Raw genomic sequence first — 15517 nt, forward strand, 5'->3', positions numbered from 1 at the left:
TTTTTTTTTTATAGCTCAAATAAATGTTTTCAAAATTGTGCAGTACAGTGCACATTGTAATTGACTCATATTTGTGCATTTATTCAATTAAGGTTATTGAGTTTTAGTTAAAGAAACATACTGCTATGTTGCACATAGTTGTTCAGGTACAATGTTTTATCATTTGTGAAGTCAAGTTCGCCCTATTTGTTGTGGGCATTGTCAAGATTATCTCAGGGAGAGTGTAATCCAAACTGTTGTCTGAGACCATTAAAAAAATAAAAATAAACATGGCACTTTTCCCTTTTTTTTAAGTTGAAGTATTTTTCTTATTTTGCACAGACAATGTTAACATTTGGAAAGCCTTGTTGCATTCAAGAATGCATCCAGTTGGGCATCACAATAACATTAAGCATGTTGTGTTAATTCCACAACAGGAGATATGTAATGTTACCTAAATTAGGTTTGAGGAAAAATAACCCAAATATCGACATCGGTATCGGCTGACATCGGAATCGAAAATTTAGAGTTGGACAATATCGCATATCGGATATCGGCAAAAAAGCCAATATCGGACATCCCTAGTCAGAACCCCCGCAAAGCAGCCGGCCCAGACTGTCTCTCCATCCACCCTGAAGCACTGCGCCGACCAGCTGTCTCCAGTGTTCACTGACATCTTCAACTCCTCGCTGGAGACCTGTCACGTGCCAGCCTGCTTCAAAGCCTCCACCATCATCCCCGTCCCCAAAAAACCAAGGACCACAGGACTCAATGACTACAGACCCGTCGCCCTGACCTCTGTGGTCATGAAGTCATTTGAGGGCCTTGTGCTGCCCCACCTGAAAGCCATAACCGACCCACTCCTGGACCCCCTAGAGTTCTCCTACAGAGCCAACAGGTCTGTAGACGATGCAGTTAACATTGCTCTGCACTACACCCTCCAGCATCTGGACTCCCCAGGAACATATGCCAGAATCCTGTTTGTGGACTTCAGCCCTGCCTTTAATACTATCCTCCCAGCTCTGCTTCAGGGTAGGCTCGCCCAGCTCTGTGGAAGCAGCGTGTGAAGCGTGTGAAGCAGCAGCAGGAAGCAGCGTGTGAAGCTGGTGAAACATTTATCTGAATCCCAGACCATCAGCACCGGATCCCCCCAAGGCTGTGTTCTTTCCCCTCTTCTCTTTTCCCTGTACACAAACAGCTGCACCTCCAGTCAGTCTGTCAAGCTCCTGAAGTTCGCGGACGACACCACGCTCATCGGGCTCATCTCTGGCGTGAATGAGTCCGCCTACAGGTGGGAGATTGATCATCTGGTGACCTGGTGCAGCCAGAACAACCTGGATCTTAACGCTTTAAAAACAGTGGAAATTATTGTGGATTACAGGAAGAACCCAGCTCCATCCACGCCCATAATCCTGTGTGGCTCCCCAGTCGACTCTGCGGAGCCCTGCCGCTTCCTGGGCCCCATCATCACCCAGTACCTAAAATGGGAGCTCAACATCCGGTCGCTCACCAAAAAAGGCCAGCAGAGGATGTTTTTCTTGCGCCAGCTGAAGAAGTTCAACCTGCCAAAGTTTATGTTGGTGCACTTCTACACTGCCATCATTGAGTCTATCCACACCTCATCCATCACTGTCTGGTACACTGCTGCCACGGCTAAGGACAAGAGCAGACTGCAGCGTATCATATGCTCTGTGGAGAAGGTGATTGGCTGCAACCCTCCATCCCTCCAGGACCTGCACAGCTCCAGGGCTCTGAGGCGGGCAGGCAGGATTATGGACGACCCCTCCCATCCTGGTCACAGTCCATTTGGAACTCTCCCCTCTGGTAGGAGGACCAAAACCTCCCGCCACTTGAACAGTTTTTTCCCCTCTTCAGTTGGGTTCCTTAACAGGTACCAGGACCACCAGCCCCACTGACTGACACCGACTCTGGCACTCATACCCGTCACCAATTTGTAAATTCTTATAAATTTTTAAGTATCTTTTAATTAATTTTTTATTTCTATTTTATTCAATTATATCCTATTTTTAATTGATCACTTATGTACTTGCTTGTTTATATTTTGTTATATATATATATCACTGTTGGTTCATTGTTCATTCTTATTGTTTTAGGCTTCGTCCACATGAAGCCGAAACGGGCGAAACCGTTACGATCTATCCGGTTTCGGAGTATCTCCGTATAGACAGAGTCAAGCAAAATCGGGTAAATCTGTAGAAACGCTGTAGTACAAATTCCAGGCCCATAAGGGGCGCTGCTTCTGCTACAAAAATCCAGATGAAAAATAAATAAGAAGAAGAGGCGAGCATGCGCATAAAGGGTGAGACTCCACGGGCTTAACAGTCATTGGCTAGAGGGTCGAGGGGTGGGGCGATGACGTCATGTTTTACGGTTTCAGTTGTTTTCAGGCGTCCACACGAATCCAAAACGAAACCGGGTAGATTTGAAAACATCTCAGAGGGTGGTTTCAGAAGTTTATGGTTTCGGTCAGCGGATTCGCCGGCTTCGTGTGGACGTAAGGCCGAACCGTACAAGACCTCTGTGGTTTCGCCATGAAATCGGCTTTGTGTGGACGGGGCCTTAATGTGTGCACCTTATTCACCAAGCCAAATTCCTGGTGGGTTTAAAACCCTTCTTGGCAATTAAATCCTTTCTGATTCTGATTCTGATGACAAATGGTTTTATTGTATAATTAAAAATCAAAACTTGCGTTATCAGTTGACATTTTAACAAACCTCATCCAATTCCCCTGCATCTACCTCATTACTATTATCCTCTGGCTGGTTGATGTTCTGGCAAGAGTTACCATGACAGTTCCCACAAGCAGAAATACATTTGACTCCTTTTTTACAGCAGCATCTGAGAGTGCCACAGTCACCTGCATAGTTGCAGCTGACCTACTACCTATACTAAAGGACATCCAGTGATTGACTTTGTAGCAGTAGCCAATCTCTGGTATGGAGATATGCCCGCAGAGAGTGCTGTGCTGCAGCTCCTGTAGTTGGAGGCAGTTTCTCAGGCATGATGCTCCCAGCTGCGGCCCGCTTGCTGAAGATATCAAATCTAAAGTCTTCCAAATCTTCAAATGGATTTCCGCGGAATATGATCTTGAACAGTTCACAGCCAGCTTTGATGATGTCACTTTTCTTGGCTCTGATGTCACTGAACACATCCATGGCCCGCTCTGATTTGTCAGTCTTGCAGAGCTTGCTGAGCAAAGTTGGTTTGCTAAACCCAGAAATTGCTGATACGGTATCACAGCAAGAGAAGCTATGTAGGAATATAAGGTATGACGGCACCTCTCCTGGTATGCCTCTCGAATCTTTCCGACATCATAAGATGTAGCTTTAGCTGTCGTGAGGAAGACCGGGTGGTTTGCCCTATGATGGACCAGCATAACCAGGACGTCTGTGTCCTCAGCCCTCACCTCAACAGAGGACTCTATTGCCTAATTTAGTGCAGACACGATGGAGCTGTCAGCATCATCGGAGCATAGTTCAACACTGATCCTACCTCTGTGGAAGGTCTCAGCAGAGCAGAATGAGCTGGGCCTTGTTGTTCTTGTTGTCAAGAAACTTTTCCAATGGAACGATGCTTTTTAAGTCTGGACGAATCTGAATCTCGCAGCATGCATTCTTTGTTCGTCGATTGCCAGGTGCACAATACAACTTCCGGCCTCTGTCTGGGTTATAGCGACATATATGATTTACTTTCAAGAGAGTTTTACTTTGAAAAAACAAAATAACCTTTCAAACTATTCATGTGAACATAGAATACAGGTAACTTACCGGGTATTTATCAAGCATTACACTATCGATGCCCTTATTGCAGAGGATACAAACATCTAGGTAGACCAGTGCCGTGTTCCAATACCCGTACTTTCCGTACTTACTAGTCAAATTTTGAGTACGCAGTACGTTCCAATTCAGATCCGGCGAAAAGAAGTATACTTCAAGGACCCGGATGTCGTACTCTAAACGGGCTAATCGTGAAGTGTGGATCGAAGGACACTTTCCGTACTCAACGGCAGCCATCTTAGCTACGTAGCGGAAGAGGCGGAGCCAGGCTGAGCCAAAGTCGGCGCATTTTCCACATAGCCTGCATTAAAAGTGTCATTTTGTAGTTTTTATAGTTTTGATAGCTTTTTATAGTTGCTAGGCGTAAAGAGTTCACCGTTTAAAGTGGGATGTTTATTGCGGGGGAGGAGCCGCGGCGGCAGTCGTGATCGTAATTTCCGGTTAGTGCACCACGGAGTACTCGATTTGGAACAGCACTCACATCTGAAAAATAACGTACTCAAGTGAGTACGGATAGTGCAGATAGTGTACTTCCTTTAAGTATACTCATGGAAGTACGGGTATTGGAACACAGCGAGTGCTGATGGGGTTTGGGATGTGGAGCTTCCAGCACTTGAAGTACTTGGCCCAGACAGTACGTGGCGTCTTTTATCCTTTATGATCGTTGGTCCAGAGCATATTGTCCTATGGATGGATGAAAGACAATTTTGGGAGCTTTTATTCATTCAATTGTGTGAGCTTCTATGTATGGGAAACACTGCTGTAGTAGGTTATGCCATGCGTTAAAATAATAATAATAATAATAACCTAGAACAAATGTTTTGGCAATTATGTTTTGGCTATATCCCAGCCAAAACATAATCTCGGTTTAGGATAGGCCTAAATGATGACCTTGGTTAAATTATTTGGGAAGGAACAGCTGATGCAGCTGTAATAAGTTGTATTTAAATGAATGCATCTGCAAACACCATAGGGCAAACACATAATTTCTTGGCACAGACATTGTGTACAAGCCCATAACTTTAGGATTGATGAGTATTTGATAGTGAGAAATAGTTTTACCGCGAGTGAGTGTTAAAAAGGAATGAATGAAATCGGGCATGCATGTGTGCATCCATCTGTTTAAACACACGCAAACTAAACACATAACGCAGAATACAGTCCATGGCAATGTATATTAACGGGGGGACGCATGCAAATTAGGAACACAAGTCGATAACGATAATGTATACAAGTTAAGAAACGATGTATGTTAATGTTCCGCATATCAATAAATAGACCGCCAGTTGCGGCCGAAGGACCGCATAGCGTATGTGTGTTAGGTTTTCTTTGCCGAAATTTACATGACGGCTCAGTATTTCTGAAGTTGTTGAAGGAAACGCTATTCTATTTGTGAATTAGGCCATATTATTGGGCCACAAACTGAGCAATTTGAATTTTGAAATTCATTTGTTCATGAATCTGTCTCATCCGAGACAGCAAACGCACTGTCAAAATATAAATTTGTCAGGTTCAAATGCGCTCATGGCTCTTAAAGGGGATTGGAGATGGCACTCTCATTGGTTAGTTGGTTGGTTGCACGTTACGCCCAAACCTCACCTACGGGTAGTTAGGCTACTTCAGGGCAACCCTTTTTTAGATTTGGGTCGGGCGTGAATGATGAGGCACAGGTATTAACCAACCTTACCGCACCCTCCCTTTTGAGGAATTTGACAATGTGTTTTTTCCATGGAACAAAGAAGTGAAAAGGATTTCTTCCAAGAAACCAGGGAGTGAACGCCTTTAGGGATCCACTCCCTGGTTAGGGAATGTTAGGTAATGTTTTTGGCAGTTTCTGAAATAATTTATGACCGATAGCTTTTTTTGACCATGTGTTCCTATAGGTGTCTAGTAACACCTCCCAATTTATCCACAGCCAAATCCCCTTGGAATCGTCTTGAGAGCCTAAAAGTTGGGGTGCCCAGAGGGCCTGGGTAAAAAGAGTGAAAGAAAAATGATTATACCAAAAAGTGCCTTTTGAGATGGCTAACTAGGGTATTTTAGGGGTGCTGAATCTATCCCAGTCATTAGTTTTGAGTAAAAATGACATTTTAACAAACCTCATCCAACTCCCCTGCATCTACCTCACTACTATTATCATCTGGCTGGTTGATGTTCTGGCAAGAGTTACCATGACAGTTTCCATGGTAAATCTGGCACACTGAGAGTGCCACGGTCACCTGCACGGTATCAGCTGACTAACTTCAGAAGGTGGTCCGATGCAAAGGGATCTGTTGTAGGCAGGGGCGGCGCCAAACGGTTGCTTGCCGTTGCTATAGCAACTCCAAGCAATGACTCAGAAACCCCAGAGCAACCCCTGATTTTTTGTCAAACTCAAACAACATATTTGAAATAATGCCATTTTTCGTAAAATGGTATTAAAGAAGTTCAACTAAACCTATGGCCGAATGCGGTACCCGTCACCATACCGACCATTCCTGTCATATGAATCACCAGATTAAGTGCATAATCAGTGAGTAGCGTCAACATTTCAGGGCCGTGACTGGACTGTCGTTCAAATCAACACGAGTCAGCCTGGGACTCTCCTCTCCTCCCCTCCCCCTCACCATGCCCAGTTCCCGAGCGTTGGGCATGCGCACACTCTGTAAGTGACATGAACATCGATTTAAGGTAGGCCGTTTGGTTATTAAGTTTGCCCGTCGCAGCATATTGACTTGGGGCCCATGTGATTTTGTTTTGAAGTAGAACTAGATTCTAGGTTTGGCTCATGCCAAAGGATGGGTTTATCGTAGCCTGGTATGATCCGCCCTTAATAGAAGTATTATGAAGTATAATAGTATCAACAATAATAGCAACTATTGTATTAATGTTCCACATAGAACTACATTTGAGACATATCGCGCAACTAATGTGAATGCTTTGGAATGTACCGTGGCGACGGTGGGTCTGAGATGTGCAATTCACCACTATTGACAGGACAGCTAACCTTGTAGTTGGGGGACTGCTGACGGGCTGTTGATTGAGAGAACTATGTTATTTGTTATATGTCGTGTGGCCGCAGTGCCACCTGGACTAGCAGTGAATGTGTACATGCCGCTGGGCTATTTTCATGTTGGCCTCCTTAAAGATCTTCCTCTATATTGTTCTATGTCTTTACGTCTTTATGTCTGTGCGTGTGTGAGGGAGAGGGAGAAAGATAGCGCACGTTGAACTGTCAAATGATACGATCACACTCAATCACAGTGGTGCGATTAGTCTGTGTTGTTACTGTACTGTAAACTTGCCTCGTACGGGACCGCAACCACCCCAACCCGTGCCGAAAATGTCTTCCCGGCCGTGCCTCTGCCAAAGTCAGGTGTTTTGATCAAGGTTTTTTTTTTTGACGAGCAACCTCTTGAATTCATACAGCAACTGTTAAGCAACTGCAACAAATTATTTCTGGCGCCGCCACTGGTTGTAGGGACTGGTGCATAACCTTGTTTTCCTTGTTTCCATCCATACTCAAGGACATCCAGTGATTGACTTTGTAGCAGTAGCCAATCTCTGGTCTGGGGATATGTCCGCAGAGAGTGCTGTGCTGCAGCTCCTGTAGTTGGAGGCAGTTTCTCAGGCTTGATGCTCCCAGCTGCGGCCCGCTTGCTGAAGATATCAAATCTTAAGTCTTCCAAATCTTCAGATGGATTTCCACGGAATATGATCTTGAACAGTTCACAGCCAGCTTTGATGATGTCACTTTTCTTGGCTCTGATGTCACTGAACACATCCATGGCCCGCTCTGATTTGTCAGTCTTGCAGATTTTGCTGAGCAAAGTTAGTTTGCTAAACCCAGAAATTGCTGAAATTGCAGCCAGAGAAGCTATGTAGGAATATAAGATATGACGGTACCTCTCCGGGAGTGCCTCTCGAATCTTTACGTTGCGTACGTTGCGTCTTTTCATTCTGCATGATCGTTGGTCCAGAGCATGTTGTCCTATGAGGAAGAATTCATAGGACAACTTTTGAGAATTTTGCGAGCTTTTAGTCATGCCGCAAAATGTATTGGATTGAAATGATGAGTTGAAAGGAATGATTGACAGAAAGTGGCAACAACATTCACAGAAGGAAAATAACCTGAACGATTTACAATGGATACACTTCTCGAACGATGGTACAACTCGTTTCTGCAATCCAAATGGTACTTCAGCTTGGGGTCATCTCCATCTTTCTGAGAGTTTTTGCATCTCAGTCCCAGGGCCACCACAGATGAAGCACCTCAAACCATGCCAATTTGTGGTATCCGCTTCCATACCGTCCTAAAAAAGACAAGACAGCTCTGTGAAAAAAAATGTTTTGACTACTCAAACATATCATGCAGAATGGGTCCATGCAGCCACATTTATAGATTATGGGCCCTATCTTGCATCCAGCGCAATTGACTTTCTACACAAAGAATGTATCTTTGCTAGTTCGCACCCGGCGCAACACCAATTTCCTCCCCCTTAGGACGTGGATTCCTGCCGGTGGCAGGCGATTAGACGTGGAGTCCTAACGGGACTTGCGATCGCAAATAACCCGCTGCTTCGGGTTTTCCTTTGTAGGCGAGGTGAGAGGAGGAGCGGGTAAATCCGTTGTCAGTGTGCATGTATCAGTGATACGCGGGTTTATCCAATAAAGTGTACCCGGCCGCGCACCATTGCAATTTAGCCTATGCGCGCTTGTCTCTGTGTGCGTGTGTGAACGAGAATGACAGGGAGAAAGAGTGCTATGCGGAGATGAATGAACGGAACGATATTTATATTTCAAAATGGCGTAAAAAATAAATAAATAAAAGCAGAATAAATTTTTATGGGGCGCTCAGTGTTGATTCTGTGGCGCTGCGCCACATATTGGTCTATGGATGGGAATTGGGAAACACTGCTGTAGTAGGCTAGCCTGGTCCTACCAGACCATCGTACCTCATTTCATTTTTACAGAAGGTCTGGAACTGCTCAATTGACAAACGTTCACTCACTTGGAGGCGGGTGTCTGTAGAAGTGTTAAAATGATTGGATCTGCCCAGTGCCACTCTGGATCTGCCACAACCAATCGCATAGCGTTTGGTCGTGACGTGTGTCATGCGACGGGACCGGCCGGAAACCACGTTGCGTGCAGGCGCAGACTGTACACAATCAAAACAAGATGAAGTGTGAAGATGTCTCTGAACGATATCTTTAGGTTTTGTTTATCTGATTTAAGAGTTCAAGGGACATTTGTACATTCTAAATTAATATTCGATAGCAAGGACAGAGATAATGTTTGTGGTCAACTTTTATTTAGCAGGGGCATGTGCAGTTTTGTCAAATTGCACAAATTACAAACACATTTACAAAATATGTACAACTGACACCAACTATGATCCTGCAGAAGTACACAGAGGGTTTAAGTGTTCTGATCACAAGCATCACCAAATTTACTGTTCAGACACAGAGCTACCATCATCAACATTGTCAAAGTAGTTACTGTAATGTCAGTTAAATACCTCTCTGAATCATATTGCAGATCCCCATCAATATCCCCAAAAACATCACTGATGATAATTAAAATCTCCTTCACTTGGTCCTCCATAAGTGCAACAACAGGGGAGACGACAACAACTATCGGGTTAGCATTGCTTGCGTTCGCCTTAGCTAACTCCGTCTCCTTCACCACTAACGGAGCCAGCTGGAAAATCAAACTTTTCCCGAACCCGGTGAGGAGAAGCGCCACAACATCATGGCCACCAACAAAACTCAGCAAAGCTTGTTCTTGCTCCGGCTTTAATTGATCGATTTTCGGCAGCGATCCCACAACAGACCGAATTGCTTCTCTCGTATCCTTCTCCATTGTCTTCCTCTGACTACAACTGAAACTGGCGCGCGACCTAGACGTCATCGTTCTCAGCCACTCCCTCTGTTCGCTGATTGGACCGCCAGAAATCTGGTTTCCATGGAACGCATTTATATTAAGCAGACCCAGACTTATGCTGCTATCCATTTGGATTTACGAAGTGGTAAAGTCGCAAATGTCCCAGCTTTCTTGCGGCATTTCACTGAGGCACGCCCCCTTTTGGTCATAGTATCTCGTCGCTTTCAAAGTAGAGCGAGCAAAGCTGTACAACTCGCAAAGAAGATGGCTGCGCCCATAGTTAATGGGGGATGAGATGTATTTTCTTTCTATTTGTACCACGTTGGTGGTTTTAATGTCGTTTTTAAAACCTCTTACACACTTGATTTCATTGCTGCTTTAATCCGGTCACCAATATATGCATTGCACGGTCTTGCTTTGCGTGCAATTCAATGTAAAGTTTTGTTTTGAAGCTGGTTTGCTAAAGAGGCTATGTTGCTAATGATGACTAGCCTGCTACTACTCCCCCTCGTGTCTCGACAGAAACACAAATGGCAAACTGGAAGGCTGGAGCAAGGGAAATACGTCACGTTCTCGCTGAAGCTGGTTGTTCGTACCAGCGTACCATCCAAATGGATAGCAGCACTAGTACTGAAGTGAAATGAAAATTGAGCGGAAGTAGGTAGGTGGGCGGTGCCAGGCTGGTAGTAGGCTATGCCATGCGTTAAAATGATAAACTGTGATTCTGAATAAAGTGTAAATGATATCGAAATTACGTTTGAATATTATTGAAGATACAAGTGTATAGATTAGTTAAATGGTTTGAACGAAGATAAATGGTTGAAAATCGATTTTACTTAAACAGTTTAAGTACCAGAGGCCTCCCATTGACTCACATGTTAAGAGAAAAAAACTGTCCTGCGTAGTACAGTGAGGGTTTCAGTGCGACTAGAGATGTCCGATATTATCGGCCCACCGATATTATCGGCCCGATATTAGCATAAAAATGTAATATCGGTCAATATCGGTATCGGATTTTTTTTGCCTTAAAACCGATTTTTAGGGGTCCAAGCCAACAGGTTGGATCCCTATTGTTTTTGTAAGGATTTTTTTAGGGGTCCAAGCCAACAGGTTGGATCCCTATTGTTTTTGTAAGGATTTTTCTTATTATACTTCCTACCAAGAAAGTGGTACTACAGCCCAAACCGTAAATGGTGCACACACACCAATTACATGACTAGATCCAGGTACGTGAAGACTATGCAGACGACAAAATCCAGACCTGCCGGCCACTAGGTGGCGCTATACCAAGGAATACGCGTTTGGGGCTATAACTCCCACACCGAACCTCCCACATTCAAAAACTTGTACCCACATATTCACTGGAGTCTGCTGCATCTTTTGGCCTAGGCCACGCCCATTTGCGTCTAGAATTTTTTTTCGCAAAATCGCGAAAACCGCAAAACTGTTTTTTCGCTACTCCTCCCACATTTCTTGACCAATCGACACCAAACTTTGCACACGGCATCTTCAGACGCACACGCATAGAAATGATAGACACTTTTTTGATCGGACCTTCGACGACGAAACGGTAGCGTTTTGAATATTGGTTTATGAGCTAAATTAGACGTGGAAAATCAAAAATCCAAAGAAATCCAAAATTAGACATCGGAACGAGTCCAAATTTTACACACATGTTGGTGCTAACCTTAATGTCGTTCGACAAAAATTTCGGAAAATTTCGCCATTAGGGGGCGCCATAAACGACGAAATTGTTTATCTTCTACAAAATTTCGCCGCGAAAACGCTACACTGACTTTTCGCTACTCCTACCACAGTCATATCCTTTGTATCCACAGGTTCAGGGTAGCGTTTTGAACACATGCTTCGCGTTGTGCCGGCGAAACGCACGTTTCTTGTCGCGTCGTGCCGGCGAAATGCACACTTCTTGGACCCCTGCATAACTGCTTGCAGTTCTAGTTTATTATTATTTTTAGGGGTCCAAGCCAACAGGTTGGATCCCTATTGTTTTTGTAAGGATTTTTCTTATTATTATTATTATTAGGGGTCCAAGCCAACAGGTTGGATCCCTATTGTTTTTGTAAGGATTATTATTATTATACTTCCCATCTAGAAGTGGTACCACAGCCCAAACAGTAAATGGTGCACACGCGCCAATTGCATCACTAGATCCAGGTCCGTGAACACTACGCAGACGACAAAATCCAGACACGCCGGCCACTAGGTGGCGCTATACCAAGGAATACGCGTTTGGGGCTATAACTCCCACACCGAACCTCCCACAGTCAAAAACTTGTACCCACATATTCACTGGAGTCTGCTGCATCTTTTGGCATAGGCCACGCCCATTTGCGTCTTGAATTTTTTTTCGCAAAATCGCGAAAACCGCAAAACTGTTTTTTCCCTACTCCTCCCACATTCCTTCACCAATCAACACCAAACTTTGCACACGACATCTTCAGACGCACACGAAAAGAAAAACTCAAACACTTTTTTGATCCGACCTTCGACGACGAAACTGTAGCGTTTTGAATATTTGTTTATAAGCTAAATTAGACGTGGAATATCAAAAATCCCAAAAATACCAAAATTAGACATCGGATCAAGTCCAAATTTTTGAGACATGTCGATGCTCCACGTAATGGCGTTCCATAAAAAAATCGGAAATTTTCGCCATAAGGGGGCGCAATAAACGAGGAAATTGTATATCTTCTCATTTGCCAGAGGAATGTTCTTCAAACTCAAGGGAAACCATCAAGGGGCAATCCCTAGTCTATATAGACAATATGGCCAAGAATTATTAATGTGGGCGGGAGTTATTTGGAAAAGGAAAATTGTCTTTGGAAAAATTCGCCACAAGGGGGTGCAAAAAAACGACGACATTGTCTATCTCCTATTTGGCCAATGGAATGTTCTGAAAACGCGTTTCAGGCTATAACTCCCACACCGAAGCTCCCACAGTCAAAACCTTTATATCCACATGTTGTTCACGGTAGCGTTTTGAATACTTGCTTCGCGTTGTGCCGGCGAAACGCACATTTCTTGTCGCGTTGTGCCGGCGAAATGCACACTTCTTGGACCCCTGCATAACTGCTTGCAGTTCTAGTTATTATTCCCGGCTAGAAGTGGTACCACAGCCCAGACCGTAAATGGTGCCGACACGCCAATTGCATGACTAGATCCAGGTCCGTGAGGTGACGGGAGACGACAAAATCCAGACACGGCGGCCACTAGGTGGCGCTATACCAAGGGAAAACGCGTTTGGGGCTATAACTCCCACACCGAACCTCCCACAGTCAAAAACTTGTACGCACATATTCACTGGAGTCTGCTGCATCTTTTGGCATAGGCCACGCCCATTTGCGTCTATAATTTTTTTTCGCAAAATCGCGAAAACCGTAAAACTGTTTTTTCGCTACTCCTCCCATATTTCTTGACCAATCAACACCAAACTTTGCACACGGCATCTTCAGACGCACACGCAAAGAAATGATAGACACTTTTTTGATCCGACCCTCGACGACGAAACGGTAGCGTTTTGAATATTGGTTTATGAGCTAAATTAGACGTGGAAAATCAAAAATCCAAAGAAATCCAAAATTAGACATCGGAACGAGTCCAAATTTTACACACATGTTGGTGCTAACCTTAATGTCGTACGATAAAAAATTCGGAAAATTTCGCCATTAGGGGGCGCCATAAACGAGGAAATTGTATATCTTCTAATTGGCCAAAGGAATGTTCTTCAAACTATGAGGGAACCATCACGGGGCAAACCCGAGTCTATATAAAAATTATGGTCAAGAATTATTAATGTGGGCGGGAGTTATTTGGAAAAGGAAAATTGTCTTTGGAAAATTTCGCCACAAGAGGGCGCAAAAAAACGACGAAATAATACATCTCCTAATCGCCAATGGAATGTTCTGAAAACGCGTTTTGGGCTATAACTCCCACACCGAAGCTCCCACAGTCAAAACCTTTATATCCACATGTTGTTCACGGTAGCGTTTTGAATACTTGCTTTGCGTTGTGCCGGCGAAATGCACATTTCTTGTCGCGTTGTGCCGGCGAAATGCACACTTCTTGGACCCCTGCATAACTGCTTGCAGTTCTAGTTATACTTCCTACCAAGAAAGTGCTACTACAGCCCAAACCGTAAATGGTGCACACACGCCAATTACATGACTAGATCCAGGTACGTGAAGACTATGCAGACGACAAAATCCAGACATGCCGGCCACTAGGTGGCGCTATACCAAGGAATACGCGTTTGGGGCTATAACTCCCACACCGAACCTTCCACAGTCAAAAACTTGTACCCACATATTCACTGGAGTCTGCTGCATCTTTTGACATAGGCCACGCCCATTTGCGTCTATAATTTTTTTTCGCAAAAACGCAAAAACCGCAAAACTGTTTTTTTCCTACTCCTCCCACATTTCTTGACCAATCGACACCAAACTTTGCACACGACATCGTCAGACGAACACGAAAAGAAAAACTCAAACACTTTTTGATCCGACATTCGACTACGAAACGGTAGCGTTTTGAATATTTGTTTATTAGCTACGTTTTACGTCGATACGCAAAAATTCAGAAAATACCAAAATTAGACATCGGATCAAGTCCAAATTTTAGACACATGTCGGTGCTACCCTTAATGGCGTTCAATAAAGAATTCGGAATATTTCGCCATTAGGGGGCGCAATAAACGAGGAAATTGTATATCTTCTAATTGGCCAAAGGAATGTTCTTCAAACTCAAGGGAAACCATCAAGGGGCAAACCCGAATCTATATAGAAAATATGGCCAAGAATTATTAATGTGGGCGGGAGTTATTTGGCAAAGGAAAATTGTCTTTGGAAAATTAAAAAAAAAATTTATTTATTTTTTTTATTTATTTTTTATTTATAGCTCAAATAAATGTTTTCAAAATTGTGCAGTACAGTGCACATTGTAATTGACTCATATTTGTGCATTTATTCAATTAAGGTTATTGAGTTTTAGTTAAAGAAACATACTGCTATGTGGCACATAGTTGTTCAGGTACAATGTTTTATCATTTGTGAAGTCAAGTTTGCCCTATTTGTTGTGGGCATTGTCAAGATTATCTCAGGGAGAGTGTAATCCAAACTGTTGTCTGAGACCATTAAAAAAATAAAAATAAACATGGCACTTTTCCCTTAAATTAAGTTGAAGTATTTTTCTTATTTTGCACAGACAATGTTAACATTTGGAAAGCCTTGTTGCATTCAAGAATGCATCCAGTGGGGCATCACAATAACATTAAGCATGTTGTGTTAATTCCACAACAGGAGATATGTAATGTTACCTAAATTAGGTTTGAGGAAAAATAAATAACCCAAATATCGACATCGGTATCGGCTGATATCGGAATCGAAAATTTAGAGTTGGACAATATCGCATATCGGATATCGGCAAAAAAGCCAATATCGGACATCCCTAAGTGCGACCTAACCCTGCGTTCACAGCAAAAGATGCAAAAAGTTGACGCGCGTCTTGATCCCATTCAAAGTGAATGCAGAGACACGTTGCTGCTTTGCTGCCGCAGCATTTGCTGCCGAGAAAACGGGCAGCAAATCTTGATTTGCGGCGCGTCAAAATCTGATTTGCAGCGCGGCATGCCCGTGCCCGCTGCCGGGCACGGGCGAAGGGCGCGTTCGCGTATTTTGCGGCGCGTCAAATGCTGCTCGAGTTGAAATATTTCAACTTTTGACGCGCGTCAAAAGTTTGACGCGCCGCAAAACTTGATTTGACGCGCCGCAAAACTCAGGCGTCAACGCGTTCGGGCAGCAAATGCATCTTTTGGTGTGAACGCAGGGTACAATTAATCCTTCGCCCCCTCCCTTCTGCGTTCC

Source organism: Gadus morhua, chromosome 23, assembly GCF_902167405.1.
Source record: "Gadus morhua chromosome 23, gadMor3.0, whole genome shotgun sequence".
Classification (NCBI taxonomy): Eukaryota; Metazoa; Chordata; class Actinopteri; order Gadiformes; family Gadidae; genus Gadus; species Gadus morhua.